Source organism: Pan paniscus, chromosome 1 (assembly GCF_029289425.2).
Source record: "Pan paniscus chromosome 1, NHGRI_mPanPan1-v2.0_pri, whole genome shotgun sequence".
Classification (NCBI taxonomy): Eukaryota; Metazoa; Chordata; class Mammalia; order Primates; family Hominidae; genus Pan; species Pan paniscus.
In genome coordinates, this window is record NC_073249.2 from 46,094,652 (window position 1) to 46,116,384 (window position 21,733).

At 49.1% G+C, this 21,733-nt stretch overlaps 1 long non-coding RNA gene across 1 annotated transcript in view; it reads right to left on the minus strand.

The window, feature by feature from the left end:
• LOC134729670 (uncharacterized) overlaps positions 1–21,733 on the minus strand; it is a 123,147-nt gene that overhangs the window by 8,015 nt on the left and 93,399 nt on the right. Inside the window, exon 2 of the long non-coding RNA XR_010110964.1 lies at positions 10,023–10,241. This is a non-coding gene — a long non-coding RNA (uncharacterized LOC134729670). The remainder of the gene's footprint in view (positions 1–10,022; positions 10,242–21,733) is intronic.

Genomic DNA, 21,733 nt, shown 5'->3' on the forward strand with positions numbered 1-21,733 from the left:
TACTGGGTAGGGCCTGGGCCTCCTGGCCTTTTCTGAATCCTCCTGGCTCCCCCGCCCCCAGCCAACAGGAGAACTGCCACTTTAAGAGGCACAGCCCCTTAGAAGGGTTGGTTTCCATTCATTTTTAATGGCCCAGCTGCTGTGGTCTCCCTGCCTCCCCATGGACTAGTCCAGGAGTTTCTCTGCAACTGAGCACTCTCATCACACTGGGGCCTGTCAATGTTTAATGGCAGCAAGGATCTTATCTCGGTTACCCAAGTCGTTTAGATTACTCCTGTGCAGGGTACCTGGAGCATGAGGGAAGGCAGCAGATGGCAGACCCATCAGTCACCCCTCTGCTCTCTGGAGGGAGGAGGGATTATTGGAGCAGAAAGGGCGAGAGGGTGGGAGAAACAGAGGGTGGCAGGGAGACACACTGTAACAGGACAGAATGCCTCACTGCACGCTTGCATGGCCCTGGCTGTGTTCTCCACCTTCCCTATTCTCAGCCACCTCCCATAGGGGCTGCCCACTGCACATACTCCCACGGCCCTCCTGGGAGACCCAAAACACAGGGGAGTGAGTGGTTGAATTTCTGTGGAGCTTGACCACAGAAAGTGACCTTTGAGCCTACTCTGGTGTTCCCCCTGGGCATCAGAATCTCTGCTTATTTTCAGGGAGAAAACACAGCACTACTTGTCTCTCTTATGAACTGTTGAAAACTCTAACCTCGGGTGCTCCAGAGACATGGGTGTGTTGCAAAGGTCACACAAACCATACCTTCAGTACAACCTCACGGATTCGTAGATATGTGAGCTGGGTCGTGGGGGCAGGGTCCTGGGTCCTGGCTCTAGAGTACCCTGAGAGGGAGAGACAGGTTCTCGCTGCTCCCCCAGGCCCAGGGAATGCCTGGATCAGATAGTCGAGTTCTATTTGGGGAGTAGAACGTCACAGTTCAAACACAGAACCAGAGGCCACTCTGATGTTATTTACAGACCTTGTCTAAAGATCTAGCCTCCAAGCTGGGAGGGAGGGCAGTGGGCTTGCTGCCTTCTCCAATTTCTCCTGCTCTCTGAATTTCTTATATCCTGTCACCATCCCTCACCCTCCTACCTTGTCTCCATCCAGGAGCACCCTGTGCTGCGGTATCTGATGTGTCGCTCACAGCTAGGAGCCTGGAGAGAGTGTTCTTAGGACAGAGGGAGGGGATTGGGAGCAGGACAGAGGACCCACCACCAGTGCCAGAGGACCCAGAGAGGTTCCTAGACATGGGGCTAGAGAACTGGGAGTGGGAGAGGGGCAAGGAGGGTCCAGGAAGGCCTCATTGGGTTGGGTGAACATTTCCCTGCCCCGAGTTCTGGGGCTTTCTGCCTGATGGGAGTTACAGTGAAAAACAGCAGGATGCTTTTCTAGGAAGACTTTGGCAGGTTGGGGGTGGGGGGCGGTAACGGTGATTTCATAATTATTTCACTCCTAGTGAAATATTTATTTCACTATTAATTATGAAATAGGAATAATCTCATAATTATTTCACAAAAACTTAATGAGCAGCTACCATGCTCTAAAGTACTGGCAAATGAAGGTGAATAAGACAGGGTCTGTGCTGTCAGCAAATGTTCAGTTTATCTGGAGAGACAAGACGGATGCTTCCTGAGTAGTGAGGACTACAGGAAGGCGCCACCCCATGCCCCACTAATTTTTTATTTTATTTTATTTTATTATGTGTAGAGACGGGATCTCCCCATGATTCCCTGTCTAGTCTCAAACTCCTGGGCTCAAGTGATTCTCTCCTGCCTTAGCCTCCCAACGTGCTGGGATTACAGGCGTGAGCTACCATGCCCAGCGAAGAGCATTGCTTTCTTGGAAAACCAAGTCCAAGGAGGATGGCATTGATTTTTTTCCCTAGGAAGGCCCTGTGGGAATCCCAAGAAAACTGGACAAAAGGCAGCTAGCAGCCGTTTAGCTGTGGGTCATCTTCACCTGCCACTCCCTCTTCCAAGGGTGGAGGCCCAATGCCCATCCTCTGCAGAGAAAAGGACAAGCTTGAAGTTCCCAGCCAAGCCCTCTACTGGAGGCAGCTGGGCTGGGCTGGAAGGAGGGGAAAATCCAGTCTGAGGCAGAAGCATGCTTTGGGGTTCTGCCTCCTGAGTCAGTTCTGGCTGCCCAGGGGCAAGGAGGAGTGGCCAAGCCCCACCCAGATCTCTAGGATGCTACGTTTTCGTATTTTACATCAGTATAAGCTCTCATCTTCACAGTCTCGGGGCACCAAGTTCTTGTAAACAGAGGGAAATGTACTCTAGCAAAACTTCCCAGATCTGATCTACTTATTCAACAAAGTATTTACTGAGTACTCATTCGTGCCAGACTGTTCTACATGCTAGGGATACAGCAACAAACACAAGAGGCAAAAATCCCTGCTCCCTTGAAGCTTATATTCTACCAGGGAAGACAGACGGTAAATAAGGAAATACCTAAAATATTAATGATATTTACTATTGATAAATATTAATGATATTTACTAATGATAAATACTATTAATGATAAAGGCTAACGTGAAATAATCCAGCAGCAAAGTGGGATAGAAGGTACCAATAGTGAGGCCAGGCGCAATGGCTCATGCCTGTAAGAAGCACTTTGGAAGGCCAAGGCAGGTGGATTGCTTGAGGTCAGGTGTTCAAGACAAGACTGACCAACATGATGAAACCCCATCTCTACTAAAAATACAAAAATTACCTGGGCATGATGGCACATGCCTGTAGTCCAAGCTACTCAGGGACTACTCAACTCAGAATCATTGAACCTGGGAGGTGGAGGCTGCAGTGAGCTGAGATCCCACCACTGCACTCCAGCCAGGGCAACAGGAGCAAGACTCCATCTCAAAAAAAAAAAAAGAATGTGCCAACAGCGAGCATATCATTGAAAGTTTAAATTGGACAGCCAGGGAGGGCCTCATGGAGAAGGCAGCCTTTGAGGGAGGCATGAGGATTCTGAAGGAATAGAATTCCAAGCTGAGGAAATGGCACGTAGAAGGGCACTGCGGCAGAGTGGCGTGCAGCTGGAGCCAGGAGAGCAGGGGAGAAAGTGAAGAGGTGGAGTCAGTGGTGGTGGGTGACGCCATCCTAAAGGGCCTCGTAGGCCATGATGAGAATGATGAGGACCTGGGCTTTTCCTCTAGTGAGAAGGAGAGGCCAAGGAGAATTTTGGCAGAGGAGTCAGATGATGTGACATATTTTTAAGAGACTGCTGCTGAAAGCTGTGCTGGAAATAAGTGAGGGCTGGGTGTCAGTGGGAAATGGTGGTGGTTTGGATTGGGTTGTTGGCAGTTGGAAGGTAAGAAGAGACTGGACATTTTAAAAGAGGAATCTACAGGGTTTGCTGACAAAATGTGGGTTATGAGAAAAACCCACGTGTGCCAGGCACTATGGGAATATGTAATGTCGCTAAAATTTTACGTTAATCACGTAAGCAAGGTTCTATTTTTTTTTTTTTTTTGAGACGGAGTCTCGCTCTGCTCTGTTGCCCAGGCTGGAGTACAGTGACACAATCTCGGTTTACTGCAACCTCCGCCTCCCAGGTTCACACCATTCTTCTGCCTCAACCTCCCGAGTAGCTGGGACTACAGGTGCCTGCCACCACGACAGGCTAATTTTTTTGTATTTTTAGTAGAGACAGGGATTCACCGTGTTAGCCAGGATGGTCTCGATCTCCTGACCTCATGATCTGCCCGCCTTGGCCTCCCGAAGTGCTGGGATTCCAGGCGTGAGCCACCGCGCCCGGCCTTTGCAAGGTTCTATTGTTATAGGCCACTTTATAGACGTGGAATCGCTTAGAGAGGCCAGGTGACTGGAAAAATCACATAGCTAGCAAGAGGCAGAGCTCTGGCATTTATTTATTTATTTTTGTTTTTTGTTTTGTTTTGTTTTCTAATTCCAGGTTAAGTTCACATAGAGCTGGTATTTAAACCAAATCTTCCACTGAACACAGACCTTGAACTCTTAGCAGCTATACTGTAAAAATCTCATCCATTCATTCAACAATTCTCCATTGCTCATCAGCTCTGCTTCAGGCACTGGTCTACATGTTGAGGACGCACAGATGAGTAAGAGAAAGTCCTTGACTTTGAGGAATTTATGGTTTGGAGGCGGAGACAGAGGTAAATAGAAATAACAACAGCGGCATAACCATGCAAAGTCCTAAGCTCTCAGAGGAGAGGTGAGAAAAGACCCCTCAGAGGAGGTGACTTGTGGGCAGATGATGAGTAGGGCTTTGCCAGAAGAATAGGAATGGATGGAAAAGCATTCCTGGCAGACGGAGCTGTGTGTGCAAAGGCCAGGAGGCCCCCGAGAAGGGCAAGCACTGGTGCAGTGTTTTGCTGTGGGAGTAGCGCATGGAGGCCTGGGAGGCGAGATGTGACAGAGACGTGAGCTGGGCAGTCAGGAACGCCTGGAAAGGGCTTCCCCAGGCTAGGGGCAGTCGTTGCAGTTACCAAGGGGGAGTGGAGCGAATCAGATCTCTCCTTATGTGGAGGGCGGACACCAGGCAGCAGACACAGTTTTCCCTATTTCAGTATGATGCTCCCTGGGAAATCTGGTAGGACTGAGAGAACAGTCCATGTTTCCAGGAAACAAACAGTACTCTGTCCCTGCGTGCATGTCTCTCTGTGTGTCTGTCTATAAATATCCTCAGACGCAGCACTTGGCTGCAGTCTCCCCCGAGCCCCCGCGGCATCTTGCTCACACTCCCCAGCTGCCTCCACCCCTCCTCCTCTCTCCTGGCCAAGACCGCCCCGGCAAACACCAGTTTCACTGCGCAGCAGGCAAGGCTGGGTGGGGGCCAGGACTGTGACCTCTGCCTTATCATTATTCCCTGTAGGACACCAAAGCAAGTGTCCAAACAGCAGCAGGAAGGGTGAGAATTTGGCTCAAAGAGGAAATCTGGAGACTGTTAAACCCAAGCTGAGCATGAACTGATGCCCGAGTGGGGCGGGAAGGGGAAGTTTGTTTCAAAACCTAACCCACATCCAGTGGTTCACAGACCATCTTGGTCAAAGGCTGTGAATGGATGAGATGGTGACCCTTGTCCCATCCAGCTCTGTGATCCTTCAGATCAGATTGGTTGGGGGAGAGACAGCAACAGAGAAAGACAGAATATATATACCTATATGTATTTGTACACACACACACACAGAGACAAAGACAGAATATATATACCTATATGTATTTGTACACACACACATAGAGACAAAGACAGACACAGGAAACAGGCAGAGACAGAGGGAGGCAGAGGCAGATAGACAGTCAGAGACAGAGATGGGGCCACCAAGTATGGGTTCAAACCATGACAACCTTTTTTCTTTTTCTCGAGACAGAGTCTCACTGTCGCCTAGGCTGGAGTGCAGTGATGCGATCTTCGCTCACTGCAACCTCCACCTCCCAGGTTCAAGTGATTCTCCGGCCTCAGCCTCCTGAGTAGCTGGGATTACAGGCACACGCCACCGTGCCTGGCTAATTTTTGTATTTTTAGTAGAGATGGGGTTTCACCATGTTGGCCAGGCTGGTCTTGAACTCCTGACCTCAGGTGATCCACCTACCTTGGCTAGCCATGACAATTTTCAAAGACACAGCAAGGGCAGGCCTATGAGAAATGTTACACAGGGTTAATGTGATACATATCAGAGTCTAGCTCAGTTCCCCTTCCAGATTTCCAGCTCAGAAATGTATACCCCTGTCTCCCCTTTTCTTGTCAGCCCTGGAAAAAAACAAAAAGAAAACCAAAAACAAAGTAACACAAAAACCCAGAGGGACAAGGAAACAGAGGGAAACCCCAGACTCCCACAGGTAAGCACTGAGGGCAGCTTCCTCCCCAAGCGCTTCCTAACCCTTCTGTTCCTAGCCAAGGGGGAACCCAGGTTTCCAGCAGCTCTTCCTGAGTCTGAGCCCCATGCAGCAGGTCAGGGCCTGGGTGGGGGCGGCCAGGGTGCTGTTTCCAGGCATGGGCTGCCTCCCACCCTTCTAAAGTACTGAGACTTGGCACATCTCACCAGGCAGCTGAGCTGAGCACTCGAGTCAGCCAAACACCCTTCTGGGCCCTTGGCTCATCAGGGGCCGCCCTGGGAGACAGCGAGTCCTGTTCTCCATGTACTCTAGCATGAAGGATAGGCCGTGTGACCTCAGCAGGCCCCTTCCCTCCTGGGACCCAGTTTCCTGGTCTGTAAAATGGAAATAAAAACAGTTGCTTTGCTAACCCACAGCATAGTGATGAGCAGGGATGGAAGTGCCAGCTGTGAAGGACGTGATCCCGATGTCCTACCTGCTCTAGGCTGGCTTGTATTCGTGTCACCCACAGCAGGCTTCCAAACGGAGCAGGGATAGAAGTTAGCTTTCTTAGGGGTGTGTTTTCTTGAAGGGTGACCCTGAATTGGGGTATCTTCAAGAAGATCTGTTTGGGGGCTGCCTCTCTCCTTCAGAGGTTTGTGTAGAGAGTGTCGGTGGGGTAGAGGTTGGGAGGGGGCCCATCGCCGGGAGGAAAGGCTCTTCCAAAAGGCTTCCATCCTCCTGGCCCAAGCAGCACCCCACACCCTCTTCTCCACCCACCAACCCCAAATCTTCAGATTTCTCTGGGCAGCTCCGGCCTCAGTTCCTTGGTCCCTCAGGTCTCCAGGTAAGAAACAGTCTGGGGGGAATGGGAGAAGCAGATCACTCCGGGACTTCCTCCTCCCTCGTCTCCCTTCTCCACCGGTGGGCTCATACCAGCAGGATCAGGGACACAGAGCTGAGGCCAAGGAGCAGAGGGACTCAGCCAACCTGGTTCAGATGCCTGCGGGAAACCTGCCCCATAGCCCTGTTTGTGAAGTTGATCTTTCTCTCCCATGGGCTTGGTAAAATCTATATTTGAAACTTTAAAAACCAGCATCTGTGTCATAACTATGAGACAATTATCTTTTTTTTTTTTTTTGAGATGGAGTCTCACTCTGTCACTCAGGCTGGAGTGCAGTGGCGCAATCTCAGCTCACTGCAAGTTCTGCCTCCCGGGTTCATACAATTCTCCTGCCTGAGCCTCCCGGTAGCTGGGACTACAGGCGCCCACGACTGCACCTGGCTAATTTTTTGTATTTTTAGTAGAGACAGGGTTTCACTGTGTTAGTCAGGATGGTCACAATCTCCTGACCTCGTGATCCACCCACCTCGGCCTCCCCAAGTGCTGGGATTCCAGGCATGAGGCACCGCGCCCGGCCAAGACAATGATCGCCTACCGAGTCCCTCCTCACACTGGGCCAGGCGTTAGACACTTTACACATTTCAAATGTAATCGTCTCCCAGCTCTGTGGCTGAGTGTGTCCCGACTGACACATAAGGAATCTGGGGTTCCATAAGGGCAAGAAACATGCCCAAGTTCACACGCTGTGGCAAGTGGCAGGATCAGCTGTCATCCCAGGTCCCCCAGACTTGGAAACCTGTCACCTGGGAAACCTGTCACTCAGGGAAGGCATGTGGCTGAGGGAAGTGAGATATAGTATCTTCACATCCACTCTAGGAACCAGAGAACATCTCCCTCAAGTTGAGTGCTGTGCACCCTTAAGGTAAGAATGGCACTCAGTTGGCAGGGCATGGAGTTCACGCCTGCAATCTCAGCACTTTGAGAGGCCAAGGTGGGTAGATCACTTGAGCCCAGGAGTTTGAGAAACCAGCCTGGGCAACACAGTGAGACCCCGTCTCTACAAAAAATACAAAAATTAGCCAGGAATGATGGTGTGTGCCTATTGTCTCAGGAGGCAGAGGTTGCAGTGAGTCAAGATCATGCCACTGCACTCCAGCCTGGGCAACAGAGCTAGACTCTGTTTCAAAAAAAAAAAAAAGGAAAGAAAAAAGAATGTCACTAAATCAAATTGTAGCCCAATGAATTATTTGACACCTGCCTGACTGGAGAGACACTGTGATAAGAGAAGGGCTCGAGGAATAGCAAGGGCTTGTGAGAGGACCCAGGGCTGACCGGGGTGAAGAAGAACAGCTTGCAGACAGTGGCCATTGTAAATACACTTTCTGTAGACAGGGAAGTCACCCAGCTGTCCAGTAATAGCAAGAGCTACTGTTTATGTTGCATCTGCCTGGACCTAGTCATTGCACAGCACATCATCTGTATGCTCCTCCCAGCAACTCTCTGGGTTGTTCTATGATCATCTCCATGTATCAGATGAACAACAGACCAAGGCTTAAGCAACCTGCCAAGGACATGTTGTTAAGAACTGGTAGAGCTAAGATTACAACCCAGGTCACTCCTGAGCCACACTTTCCCTGACACTTCCCGGCACGTCACACATTTCTGTAGCCCAGTCTGACAGACTGAGAAATCCTTCGAGAAAGGCTGGCTCCATTTGCTCTGGTTCTGCATTTGCCCTGGTTCTGCATTTGCCCGGCATCACCAGGAGGGAATGAATGACTTGAGCCAATTCCTGACACCAGCCTTCTAAACGAACTGGCGCTCATTGTAAGCGGTCACAGTGGCATTGTTTATCCATCCACCCACCTCCTGTATGTTTGGTTGGGTGAGCCAGGCCTGTAGATGTTAACCAGTTCTAGTGTCCTGAAAAATAAAACAAAGACAAGTTCTAGACCTGTCAAAACAAGACGGGCCCTGCCGCTCTAACCAAGGTTCTGCTTCAGGGAGTTGGGGTAGTGGGAGGGGCAGAGGCTACCTAAGGAGCCAGTTCAGGCTAGAGCTTGGGATATACAGGCCCAAGTCCTGGCTCTGTGTCCTGGGACAAGTTACCTAACCTCTCTGAGCTTCATTTTTCTACCAACCTCACAGAATAAAGATTTGTAAAATGACTCAGCAAACCGTAAACTGCCTTATGGTCTGCCCAAAGTTATCACAGCTGCTGTGTGTGCCTGCCTAGCCCACTGGCCCCTCCACGGCAGGCATTGCAGTGGGGCCTCACTCCTGTCACCCGATAAGATGATGCCTCTGGCTCCTTAAAACTCAGCGTGCCTTGCCTCCTTCAGGGTCTTGGAAGCTTTTGTTGGCAGCCCTCTACCCCCACCCCACCCCCAGCCACCTACCACCATCAGGAGACTTCCCCAGGGCTCCTGACCCTGTGGTGGTTGCCCAGCACCCTCCCTGCTCTGCCAGCTCCTGTCTGTACCCTCAGCCTGGGAAGGATGATCACATGGTGGCCCTTCGGTAAGTGTCTATGAAAAGGGTGATTCTGGGAAGTGCGGAAGCAAAAAGGGGATGCTGGCGGGGCAGATGGGAGGGGCCTCCGCGAGCCCTGTCTGCTTCACAGTTTGAGTTCGCCTTCTCCACCCTGTGTGGCCACAGGCTGCCTCCCAGACCAGCCTGACTATCCTGGGGAGTATCGTCCTGCAGACAGTGGTCTCTTGGGGTAAGGATGCATTGCCTCCTCAGGCTGGGAGCCCCAGGCAGAGGCCATGCTAACCCCCTTCCCCTGTGCACGGGCTCCACCTGGCCCGGCAGTTATCAGAGCCCAGGCTGGCTGATTTGACCTGAGCAATCACTTGCGTCTGGGTGAGACCGTGATCTCACCAGGCTTTTGGTTTGGTTTGGTTTTGTCTTCTTGTCCAATAACCTAAGGCCTATTTTACAATCCCCTGGCCCCTTTCCTCTGAACAGAGAAGCAAACAGGGCTTCCTCTGTCCGGGCCTCACACTGACTTGGCGAGCAGGAGCACCGGAGAGACGGCTCTGTTGCAGGGGTCACCGGCCAAGGAGGCGGTCTACCCTGTGGGTCCTCCCCGCTGCAGGGCACACAGAGTGGCTCCCGTGGGGCTGAGCACGAGGCAGTGGCTCCTGACCCTCCTACAGCATCAGCACTGCCCCTGCCGGCCGCTGCCGGGAGTCCAGGACCGGGCGGACAGGAGAAGCCCCACCTTTGGCTCAGCACAAAGCCCACAGCACAGCCCCGGTGCACAGACGCGGTCACATGCACGCCCGTCCACACACACCCAGAGTAAGTCAGACGGGTGAGCAATGGTGACTGGCTTTGAATAAACACAATCAGCGATTTCAGACCTCTGGGGACCAGGTTACCTTTTCTGGGCCTCGAGGCTCGAGCACCAAGCGGAGGCCTGGCGCCCTCTGCCGGTGAGCTTGGGCGTGCACACCTGGTCTGTGGTTAATAAGCTGGGGGAGCCGCCTCCTCTGCGCTGAGTCCCGTGGGATGGCAGAAATTCTCCCGCTCCCTCCTTTCCGTCTAGGGATTAAGAGTGATTTACTTCAAGTCATTCTCCCAAAGGCAGGATCGTCTCCCTGTCGTGTGAAAGGAAAGATGAGGCTCAGAGAGTTTAAGCAAATGTCCCAGGATCACACAGCAAGTTGGGGGCAGTCCTGGAATTGGTCTCCTTCACTGGAGAACCAGAACTGACGTCACTGGGCCCACCCAGACCCCCGCAGGAGTCCGCACCTGGGTGTCCCCTTCACCCTGTTCTCCCGGGTCAAAGGCCAACGCTGGACCATTTCTATATCCTGGGCCTGCTCAGGGAGGGCTCTGGGCTAAAGGAATCGCGATGCTGGGCAAATGCTCCCTCAGACACTTAGTGAGGAAACGTAATTGGGGGACCACTGCAGGAACTGAGGTCCTGAAGGGGCCTGCAACAGCCCTCCCCTCGGGGAGCTCCCACTCCTGGGGGAGACAGGCCAGATGAGACTACCAAGAAGTCACACCCCTGCCTTCCCACAGGGAGCAGTGCTGGATTTAGGTGGAGGTCAAGTGGCCTGAGGGTGAAGGTTAGAGGGCTCCTGAAGCCAGGCCAGGCTGGGTTCTCTGGCAGGGAGTGGGCGCCCAACCCCAGGATCACTACCTTCTTGGTGGGAGTCTCCTATGCCATCCTTCCCCTGTGCTCAGCCCCTCCAGGATCATAGGGGCCACCCATTTGTCTTGCTAGTAGGGGCCCTCTTTATCCTTGAGAACGTACAGGTTGAGACAGTGTTCGTGTCTTGCTTTTTTGGGCTGGGCCACCTTGGTGCCATTCTTCTGGATGCTCCTGGGATTCAGGAAGTGAGGTCTTTGAAATGAACGTTCAGGCTGCAATTAACCCTAAGGATTTACTGCAGCTTACAAAGAAACTTTTTCTTTTCAGAGCTGTTGGCCAGGGGCCAGGGCTGTCCCCACTCCCATCTGGTCCTGGCGGTCTGCCCTTGAGGCTGGGGCAATATGAGGAGTGTGTAGGCAAGTCCAAGGCTATGACTCCCATCAAGTCTCCAGGCTCCAGGCATCTTCTTAGGTTGCCTGCCTGGTAACAACTGTAGTCAGTGTCTCACACAGGCCCCAAAGCTCAGCTAAGTCTCCTCACCTGGGAAAAGGCTTCCTTCATGGGCCCACTCCTCCCTGATTCCCTTGTGTGCCTGAGATCTTTTAACAATAGTTCCCATCACTGGGCAGTGAGTAGATGCCTCATACAGGGAAACCCCTCACTGCTGTACCATGATGATTACAGGACAAGGACTTGGAGCCAGATAGACCGGGATCTGATCCCAGTTCAGCCAATTACTATCTGTCACCTTGGGCAAGCTGCTTAACCTCTCTGAACCTCAGTTTCCAAATCTGTCAGTCAGGATAATAGTTCTTATGGCCTGGGGTTGTGCAGGAATGGAATGGGATAATGCATGGACTCCACGGAGTAAATCGTTTGTGTGATAGTGGCATTATTTCTTCTTTAAATGTCACTGTGACTTACTCTACTACCCTGAGGTCTGGTTCAGAAGTTCTGGTAAGAAGTTACAGGGTGATCCTGTGAGTTTGCATAGAGAAAGCACTCAGACACGGGCTGCAGGAACTGTGGCCACATTTGAGAGCACTTGAGCTACTGCCACACACTTCAGAATATCTGGAGGCAGGAACAGAGAAGGGGAGGTTGTGCATAGTATATTCCAGGCTCTGTGCTAGATCCTTTGCATCGGAGGCTTCAGTTAATACAAATTGTTTGTTGTAAGATAGCATTATCTCCAAGCCTAGAGAGGCCATGAGACTTGCCCGAGGCCAGAATCTAGTGTGGTAGAAGCTGCTAGTCTCCAATAACTTTCTACTATTTTATCAGGGTAAGAAAAGTTGTAGCAGGAAACATGGCTGCCCAGAATGAAGACTGCATTTCCCAGTCTCCTGTGTGGGTAGGCGTGGTCACATGACTGAGTTCTGGCCAAAGAGAAGTAAGTAGACGCGTTATGCAGCAGTGTCTGGGAACCTTTCTTAAGACACAGGTTGTGCATCTGCTGTCTGCTCCTTCTTCTTTGTCCCTCCCTCTGTTTTGCTACTTGGTAGGCAGGTGCTACCTTGTACCATGAGGGCAAGGGCCACTCAATAACAACACAATAGCTGCTGTTGTGAATTTTCTGTTACTCTCATTTCTACCTCATCTTAACTGAGATGCCCTGTGATAGAGTGGGGGATTTGAACCTGAGTCAGTGAGCTGTTTCTCAACACAATGCGAGGTTTCTGGGTCCCCTGTGTGCTCCTGCTGTACCTCATCAGCTCTTAGGTGTGAAGCATCCCTTAGAACTCTGATGAGGTGGCGTTGAAGGAGGGGAGCCACTCTAATGCAGCTTTTCGAACTCATCCATTCCAAAGATGGCTCAGGGCCTTTGCTAGATCCAGAGGCAGCTTGAGGGCGAAAGTCCAGGGCCCTGAGAGGGTGGAAGAGGTGACACTTCTAAGATCCAGGAAACCCCAGCCTCTGCCACAAGACTGGCTGCACAGCTACCCCTGTGGCAGGTGAAGGCAGTGCTCAGGTAGCCCTGGGACTCTTTCTAAACTTCTCTGGCCTGGCCCTCAATGTCCTCTGACAGACTCTAGCTTGCTGGGACACCTCTAAGGAAACTGCCAAGGGAACTGCAGAAGCAGGAGCAGGTGAGAAGTGCCCGGGTGTCTTCTTTCCATGGGGGAATTTGGAGAAGCATTCTGAGCCCAGCAAAGTGTCAGGCAGGCAAGGTAAGGCCTCACCTGATAGGAGGTGTATCCTCGTACCTAGTCTCAGCAAGGAAGGTTGCCAGCTTCATGGCTGTTTTGAGTTAAAAGGGCTGTAAGATCCTTGGTAAACGACCAGAGCCTGAATGTCACAGGGAAGAGGTTGGACTGGGACCCAATACAGCTGCCTATGTATCTGAGAAGACGCTATTTATAAACAGAGAAGATATTTATTGGCTGGACAATCCTGAGGAAGTCTCCCACTTCTCACTCTCGTTCATAAAGTGGGGATGATGATCACTACCTCTCAAGCTTACTGTAACATTGAATGAGGTAATGAATATGAAAACACTCAAAATCTATAAAGTATCTGCAAACCTGGAAGATTATAATTCTGCATTTGTACAGTAGAAATAACAGTACCATGGTTGCTATTAGTGCCCAGCCAAACCCCCTTTACTGGTCTGGTGCAACCCTCCATCCCTGCCCACCGGCTGCTGTGAGGTTTGGCTGGTAACAGTTCACAGTTATTCCCTCTGCAGAGACTTCCCCGGGAATGGAAGCTGCCTTGCTTGGGGCTTGCAGCCAATGCTTGTCTGACACAGGGGCAGGAAAGGCCAGTCCCCGACCTCAAGACAAGATGAACTCTGGTGTAGCACATGCTTCAGGGCTCCCTGTGAAATCAGGCCGCAGCTCAGCCACAGCTGACACCACAGCCTGGCTCCCTCCTTCCCCACCCCACTCTCCTTCCTTTTCTTTCTTCTGAGGGTTCTTCCCCAACAGAAGATGTGCATGAAATCTGTCCCAGGCTCTGCTTTTAAGGAATCTGGTCCACTTGTCTGCCTTACAAAGTTGCTATGAAGGTTAAATAATATAATACAGATGAAGAGATTAGCCCAGTGCCTGGCATATATAGTGCATATCCAATTAATGTTAAAGATTGCCATTATCCATGAGACTGGAGCATCAGGAACATCTTAGTGTAATAGTGAGGTGTGGAAATCTGGTGAGTGAGTCAGCGGATTGAATTTTACATGCTTAGGGACTGGGGTGGGCAGAGAGAAGGGCAGCTGGGTTTCCTTGGGTATCACTGGTTGTCTCAGCTTTGGGCAGTAAGGGTCCTTTACACAGCTAGGGAAAAGTTCCAGTCATTACATACTTCTACCAGCAGAGGATGCCACTTCCATACAAATAAGTGTTTCCTCTGCTATCTGATGCAGTTTTCATCAAAGCAGTCTAGGCTGGCAGGAAAGATCAGGGACATGACAGAGCAGAAAGTGCCTTCAGATTTGCACAGATAATAGGAGAGGGCAGAACAGGAAGAAACAGTGAGTTAAGCTGTTCAGGAAGCTTCGTGGGAGGTGAGGCCTTGAGCAGGGCACTCTAGCACCAGAAGGAGTATTGAGTGGAGATGGCATTCCCAGGGAAGCCACTACCCTAGGCAAGGTGACCAGGGCCTGAGCCAGGGCCGTGGCAGGGAGGCAGCCACGAGAGGGTATGAAGGACACCAAACACAGGGATAGGACTGATTTCAGCTGAGAGGTCTAGGAGGAGATCATGGGCCCACCAACATGGGGTAGAAGTCAGGAAGGAGCACGTTTTTATAGGACAGAGCACACTTCTCCAACTGGTCTGACTGCCCTGTTACAATGTCCTCTGCAAGCCATCATTCTGTAGGATTCCTGTTTTGTGTGGATTCTAGAAACCAGTGAAATATTCAGAGGTGTTAATAGCATCAAGATTTCATTGGTTCTTTCCATTCTTTTTATTTTTATTTTTTGAGATGGGGTCTCAGTCCCTGCCCCAGGCTGGAGTGCAGTGGCACCATCACAGCTCACCACAGCCTCAACACCCCAGGGCTCAGGCGATCCTCCTGCCTCAGCCTCCTGAGTAGCTGAGACCATAGGTACGCACCACCATGCCTGGCTAATTTTACATATATACACATATATGTGTGTATATATAATTATATACATATATACATATATACACACATATATACACATATAATTATATACATATATACATATATACACACATATATACATATATACGTGTGTGTATATATATGTGTGTGTGTATATGTGTGTGTGTATGTGTGTGTATATATACACACACATACACACACACATATATATATATATATATTTGAAGAGACAGGGTCTCCTTACGTTGTCCAGACTGATCTTGAACTCCCAGGCTCAAGCGATCCTCCTGTCTCAGTCTCCCAAAGTGCTGGGATTACAGACGTGAGCCACCGCGCCTGGCCAGCTTTTTCCGTTTTGAGTAGAGACGGCAAGAAGCGCCCCACAGCTTGCCCTTGCTTCGGAACTCGGGGTTGTGAATCAGTCAGGATAGAAATTAATGGTGCAGTGGGAATAAAGAGGAATGTTAGATGATCTCGTAGGGGTGGGGGAGAACCCAAAAAGAAAGAACGAACGTGAAGAAGGCTAGCTCTCCGAGACTGGGGTTCAGTCCTTGCTGGAGAAAGTGCGTTGCAGCCCATTGAGGGCAGAAGAGTTCTCTGGGTTGTCCCTGGACAGAACGGGGCCACAGTCAGAGAGCGAACATTGTGGGGAAGAGAACGGCAGGCCACGGCTCGGGGGCTGGAAGCCCCCTGCTGGGGTGCCCACAAAATTCCTCCGGAAGTTGCTGTTGGGGGATGCGCTGAACTCATGGCAAAGCCACCTAGGACTCACGCAGAACTTGCTGGGAAGCTGCCCCCGGGGAAGTGCGCATGCGGGACTTCGCAGGAAACTGGCTGGGTCAAGTCGGCTCCACCAGGAATCCACCCAAGACGGTGCGGCTGAACTCGCCACTGGGAAACTAAGTGGGACACCCACAGAACTAGCCATGAAGATGCCTGCGGAAGTGCCCTGAAACTGAGCTGAGAACCCCGGGGGTTCAGAGTCCCAAAAGCAAGTAGGAAGGAAAGCTTAAAGAAACCGCAAGAGAAGTCTCTTCTTCTCTCTGTCCTCTAGCGCCCTCTACTGACACACTTTAACACTGTGCCCGCTGGCAAGGGGGAAACGTTTGGAGCCAGAGAGTAATAAACTGGTAACTGGTACAGGATGTTAGCCAACTCCAGTGGGGATGGGAGATCTCTTCTATAAGCCCTTTTTGAAAAATAGTACTTGAGGACATAGTCCTGCCAGCTAAGAAACGAATCAAAATAAATAATTCAACAGAAAAAATGTAAAAGAAAAGGCAAAGAACAATCAAATCAATAAAACTAAATGAACGAAATAATTATAATTAATAATAATATGAAACACTAATCATTATTATTAAAATTAAATATAATAAATATTTCATGATTATAAATTGGGGTTTTTGTATCACAATTTACTTTGACAAAAACTGGGAGGTAGCAAATAAAGAGTATACTATTAATAAAAAGTGAAAAGTGGCAAAATAGTATGCATGTATCTTATTGATCGATATGGCCTTATTCTTGATGTTAAGACATTTAGGCCGGGCGCGGTGGCTCACGCCTGTAATCCCAGCACTTTGGGAGGCTGAGGCGGGCAGATGGCCTGAGCTCACCAGTTCGAGACCAGCCTACGCCACACGGTGAAACTCCGTCTCTACTAAAATACAAAAAATTACCCGGGCCAGCCGCCCCTTCTGGGAAGTGGGGGGCGCCCCCGCCCGGCAGCCGCGCTGTCTGGGAGGTGGGGGGCGCCTCTGCCCGGCCGCCACGTCTGGGAAGTGAGGAGCCCCTCTGCTCGGCCGCCACCCCGTCTGGGAGATGTACCCAACAGCTCATTGAGAACGGGCCATGATGACGATGGCGGTTTTGTCGAATAGAAAAGGGGGAAATGTGGGGAAAAGAAAGAGAGATCAGATTGTTACTGTGTCTTTGTAGAAAGAAGTAGACATAGGAGACTCCATTTTGTTCTGTACTAAGAAAAATTCTTCTGCCTTGGGATGCTGTTAATCTATAACCTTACCCCCAACCCGGTGCTCTCTGAAACATGTGCTGTGTCAACTCAGGGTTAAATGGATTAAGGGCGGTGCAAGATGTGCTTTGTTAAACAGATGCTTGAAGGCAGCATGCTCTTTAAGAGTCATCACCACTCCCTAATCTCAAGCACCCAGGGACACAAACACTGCGGAAGGCCGCAGGGTCCTCTGCCTAGGAAAACCAGAGACCTTTGTTCACATGTTTATCTGCTGACCTTCTCTCCACTATTGTCCTATGTCCCTGCCAAATCCCCCTCTCTGAGAAACACCCAAGAATGATCAATAAATACTAAAAAATTTTTTAAAAAATTAGCCAGGCGTGGCAGCGTATGCCTGTAATCCCAGCTACTTGGAAGGCTGAGACAGGAGAATCACTTGAACCTGGGAGGCGGAGGTTGCAGTGAGCCGAAAGCGTGCCACTGCACTCCAGCCTGGGCGACAGAGCGAGACTCCATCTAAAAAAAAAAAAAAAAAGAAGTTAAGAGATTTTAAAAATAAAAGGTATCAGCCAGGTGCAGTAGTTCACCCCTATAATCCCAGCATTTTGGAAGGCCAAGGTGGGAGGATTGCTTGAGCCCAGGAGTTTGAGACCAGCCTGGGCAACATATTGAGAACCACCCCCCACCCCCATCATCTCTACAAAGAAGATAAGTTGCCGGGCAAGATGGTGCGTGCCAAGCTGGTAGTCCCAGTTCCTCGGAGGTTTGAGCCCAGGAAGTCAAGCCTGCAGTGAGCCAAAATTGAGTCACTGCACTCCAGCCTGGGTAACAGGGAAAGAACCTGTCTCAAAAATAAAAAGATAAAAAATAAATAAAAGGTATCTATCTGCTAATAGAATAAAAGCTGAATGGAAAATTCCCAAGAACCTAGAGAGAAACAGTAAGAAAAAAATGGATTAATATAGCAAAAGACAAGAAAATAATAAAGAGGAACAAAAGATATATAATGTGTAACATAAAATTACAGTAGGTAAATCATGCTAGTAATGATAAGCAATGTGAATGTTTTTATAACACAGGTTTAAAGCAAAATATTTTTGAATGGTTACAAAATAATAATATAGGCAAAGATATACAAAGTAGATGAAATTTACACAAAAAACAGAACGTAAAATTTAAGGCAAAAAAGCAATGGCTGGGAAATAGAAGGCATAAAATATTCACCATGTGTTTATAACCATTATAAACCTTAAGACATTAAATAATGCTATCTCAAAAGATAAAATGTGAAATATATCAAAAATTCAGGAGTTGCCTAAACCACAAATCATATAGGAGAAGAGAAATTTTTAAATACTGCTCTCAGCTGTCGAAGATTGAGTTTTTGAAAGAATAAACTAAGATACAGAAATGGCAGCTTCTGGCAATAGCAAATTAGCTAATTTGGACCAACCCTCCTGCTAATGACAGCGAGGTGAGCTGAATGCTTGCTTGAAAGCATAGGAGCCCTGACAAAATAGTACAGAATCCTGGGCTAAGATCCGGAAGAAAGCAGATATCCTGACAGGTGAGCTGCATTTGGGCCACTTTTGCCCTAACAATATTTGCCAATCAAGAAAAGACAGCTGAGAGGTTGAACATTATTCATGAGAGCCACATGGGGTTAGGGGATAAAAGCTGGAGTCTCCAGGCGCGGTGGCTCATGCCTGTAATCCCAACACTTTGGGAGGCTGAGGCGGGTGGATCACAAGGTCAGGAGTTCGAGACCAGCCTGACCAACATGGTGAAACCCCATCTCTATTAAAAATACAAAATTATCTGCATATAGTGGCGCATGCCTGTAATCCCAGCTACTCATGAGGCTGAGGCAGGAGAATAGCTTGAACCTGGGAGGCGGAGATTGCAGTGAGCCAAGATCACACCACTGCATTCCAGCCTGGGTGACAGAGCGAGACTCCGTCTAAAAAAAAAAAAAAAAAAAAAAATTGGCGTCTAGAACCCACCAAGGTGGGGGCCCTGATAACACCCCACACCCCGCCCTGACACATACTGTGGGTTGGAATCCAAAACAGCTGCATCCCAAGAGCAGGTCATCTATTCCCTGCATGCTGCAGCCCAGCTTCCAGTCATCTGGGCGGCCCAGAAAAACCTCAATTTTTAAAGCTGGATTAAACTTACTCCAGACTGCCAACTGCCAGGACTCCTAGGCTTGTTAGGCTTGGAAGAAGCAAATAAAAATCATCTCTGGAAGAAAATGACATCATCCCAGGCCTCAATTATTCCTACAGTTTTGCAAGCACAATGTCCCGAACATAATAAAAAAACAACTGGGGGCGTTCTGCTCCCACTTAAAAAATCCTGCGAGAACATGGCTCTCATTATAACATCACGTGACAGCTGGAACACCTACAGCAGCATAGTTTTTAAAAGCCATCAGAGAGCAGAAGTGAGGCTGCAAACAGAACAAAGCAAAACAAAAATAAGTTAATTAAAATTCCAGAAAGTAATAAGTAATTCAAAGTAATAAGTCATTCCTACAGCCACTTTCAGAGGAGGGAAAGGAAGCCACCCTTGATCAGGGTAAAAAGAAACCAGTGTGGGCTAGCATACTGGGCCAGGGTCCCAACAAGCCCCAGCCGTGAAGAGAGTCTGCACCTGCTCACCAAGCCGCACCACAGACCTTCCCAGGGTGTGAAAGTTGAGGGCAGAGAATCGAGAGACTCTCTCCTCAGGCGGACACACACAGGGCCTGCTGAGGACAGGGTCGTTAACTGAGAGAAACCCCCTGAGAAACTGGGCCCTCTCGGAGGCTGCCTGAGATGGGACAGGACGGGAGGGCTGACAAAGACCTTCCTGAGGAAAGACACGCAGAATCTGCTCAAGCTGGGAACAGGAAAGGAGAACTGAGAAAGCCGCTCACAGACACTCTGGTCTTTCAGTGAATATACTGACTTGGCGCTCCACCGCTAGGGACAGGAATCAGGGTGGAGAGAGATCTCCCAAAGCACAGAAGGCCAGGGGCTGGATTACAGAGCAAAGAAATCTTCCCAAAGATCCAAAAGCTAGCAGCCAATCTTTAGAGTCAGGTGGCATATGCCCACAGTTCAAAAAGCTAGCAGCTGGACTGTACAGCATAAAGAAATTTCTGAGGCCAGGCACGGTGGCTCGTGCCTGTAATCCCAGCACTTTGGGAGGCCAAGTCTGGTGGATCACGAGGTCAGGAGTTTGAGACCAGCCTGGCCAACACAGTGAAACCCCGTCTCTACTAAAAATATAAAATTCAGCCAGGTGCGGTGGCATGCATCTGTAGTCCCAGCTACTTGGGAGGCTGAGGCAGGAGAATCGCTTGAACCCAGGAGGCAGAGGTTGCGGTAAGCCCAAGTCGCGCCACTGCACTGCAGCCTGGGTGACAGAGCGAGACTCCATCTCAAAAAAAAAAAAAAAAAATTTTAGACGTGTGAAGAATTTTCCACAGACTAGCCTCTGATGCCATATGTTTCAAACCTTGTCACTCCTCAATGATTTTAGGTCTAATGTTTAAGTCTTTAATCCATCTTGAATTAATTTTGTATAAGGTGTAAGGAAGGGATCCAGTTTCAGCTTTCTACATATGGCTAGCCAGTTTTCCCAGCACCATTTATTAAATAGGGAATCCTTTCCCCATTTCTTGTTTTTGTCAGGTTTGTCAAAGATCAGATGATTGTAGATGTGTGGTATTATTTCTGAGGCCTCTGTTCTGTTCCATTAGTCTATCTCTCTGTTTTGGTACCAGTACCATGCTGTTTTGGTTACTGTAGCCTTGTAGTATAGTTCAAAGTCAGGTAGCATGATGCCTCCAGCTTTGTTCTTTTGGCTTAGGATTGTCTTGGCAATGCAGGCTCTTTTTTGGTTCCATATGAACTTTAAAGTAGTTTTTTCCAATTCTGTGAAGAAAGTCATTGGTAGCTTGATGGGGATGTCATTGAATCTATAAATTACCTTGGGCAGTATGGCCATTTTCACTATATTGATTCTTCCTATCCATGAGCATGGAATGTTCCTCAATTTGTTTGTGTCCTCTTTTATTTTGTTGAGCAGTGGTTTGTGGTTCTCCTTGAAGAGGTCCTTCACATCCCTTGTAAGTTGGATTCCCAGGTATTTTATTCTCTTTGTAGCAATTGTGAATGGGAGTTCATTCATGATTTGGCTCTCTGTCTGCTGTTGGTGTATAGGAATGCTTGTGATTTTTGCACAATGATTTTGTATCCTGAGATTTTGCTGAAGTTGCTTATCAGCTTAAGGAGATTTTGGGCTGAGACAATGGAGTTTTCTAAATACACAATCACGTCATCTGCAAACAGGGACAATTTGACTTCTTCTTTTCCTAATTGAATATCCTTTATTTCTTTCTCTTGCGTGATTGCCCTGGCCAGAACTTCCAACACTATGTTGAATAGGAGTGGTGAGAGAGGGCATCCTTGTCTTGTGCCACTGTTCAAAGGGAATGCTTCCAGTTTTTGCCTGCCCAGTGTGATATTGGCTGTGGGTTTGTCATAAATAGCTCTTATTATTTTGAGATACGTTCCATCAACACCTAGTTTATTGAGAGTTTTTAGCATGAAGGGCTGTTGAATTTTGTCAAAGGCCTTTTCTGCATCTATTGAGATAATCATGTGGTTTTTGTCCTTGGTTCTGTTTATGTGATGGATTATGTTTATTGATTTGCATATGTTGAACCAGCCTTGCATCCTAGGGATGAAGCTGACTTGATCGTGATGGAAAAGCTTTTTGATGGGCTGCTGGATTCGGTTTGCCAGTATTTTACTGAGGATTTTTGCACCAATGTTAATCAGGGATATTTGTCTAAAATTCTCTTTTTTTGTTGTGTCTCTGCCAGGCTTTGGTATCAGGATGATGCTGGCCTCATAAAATGAGTTAGGGAGGATTCCCTCTTTTTC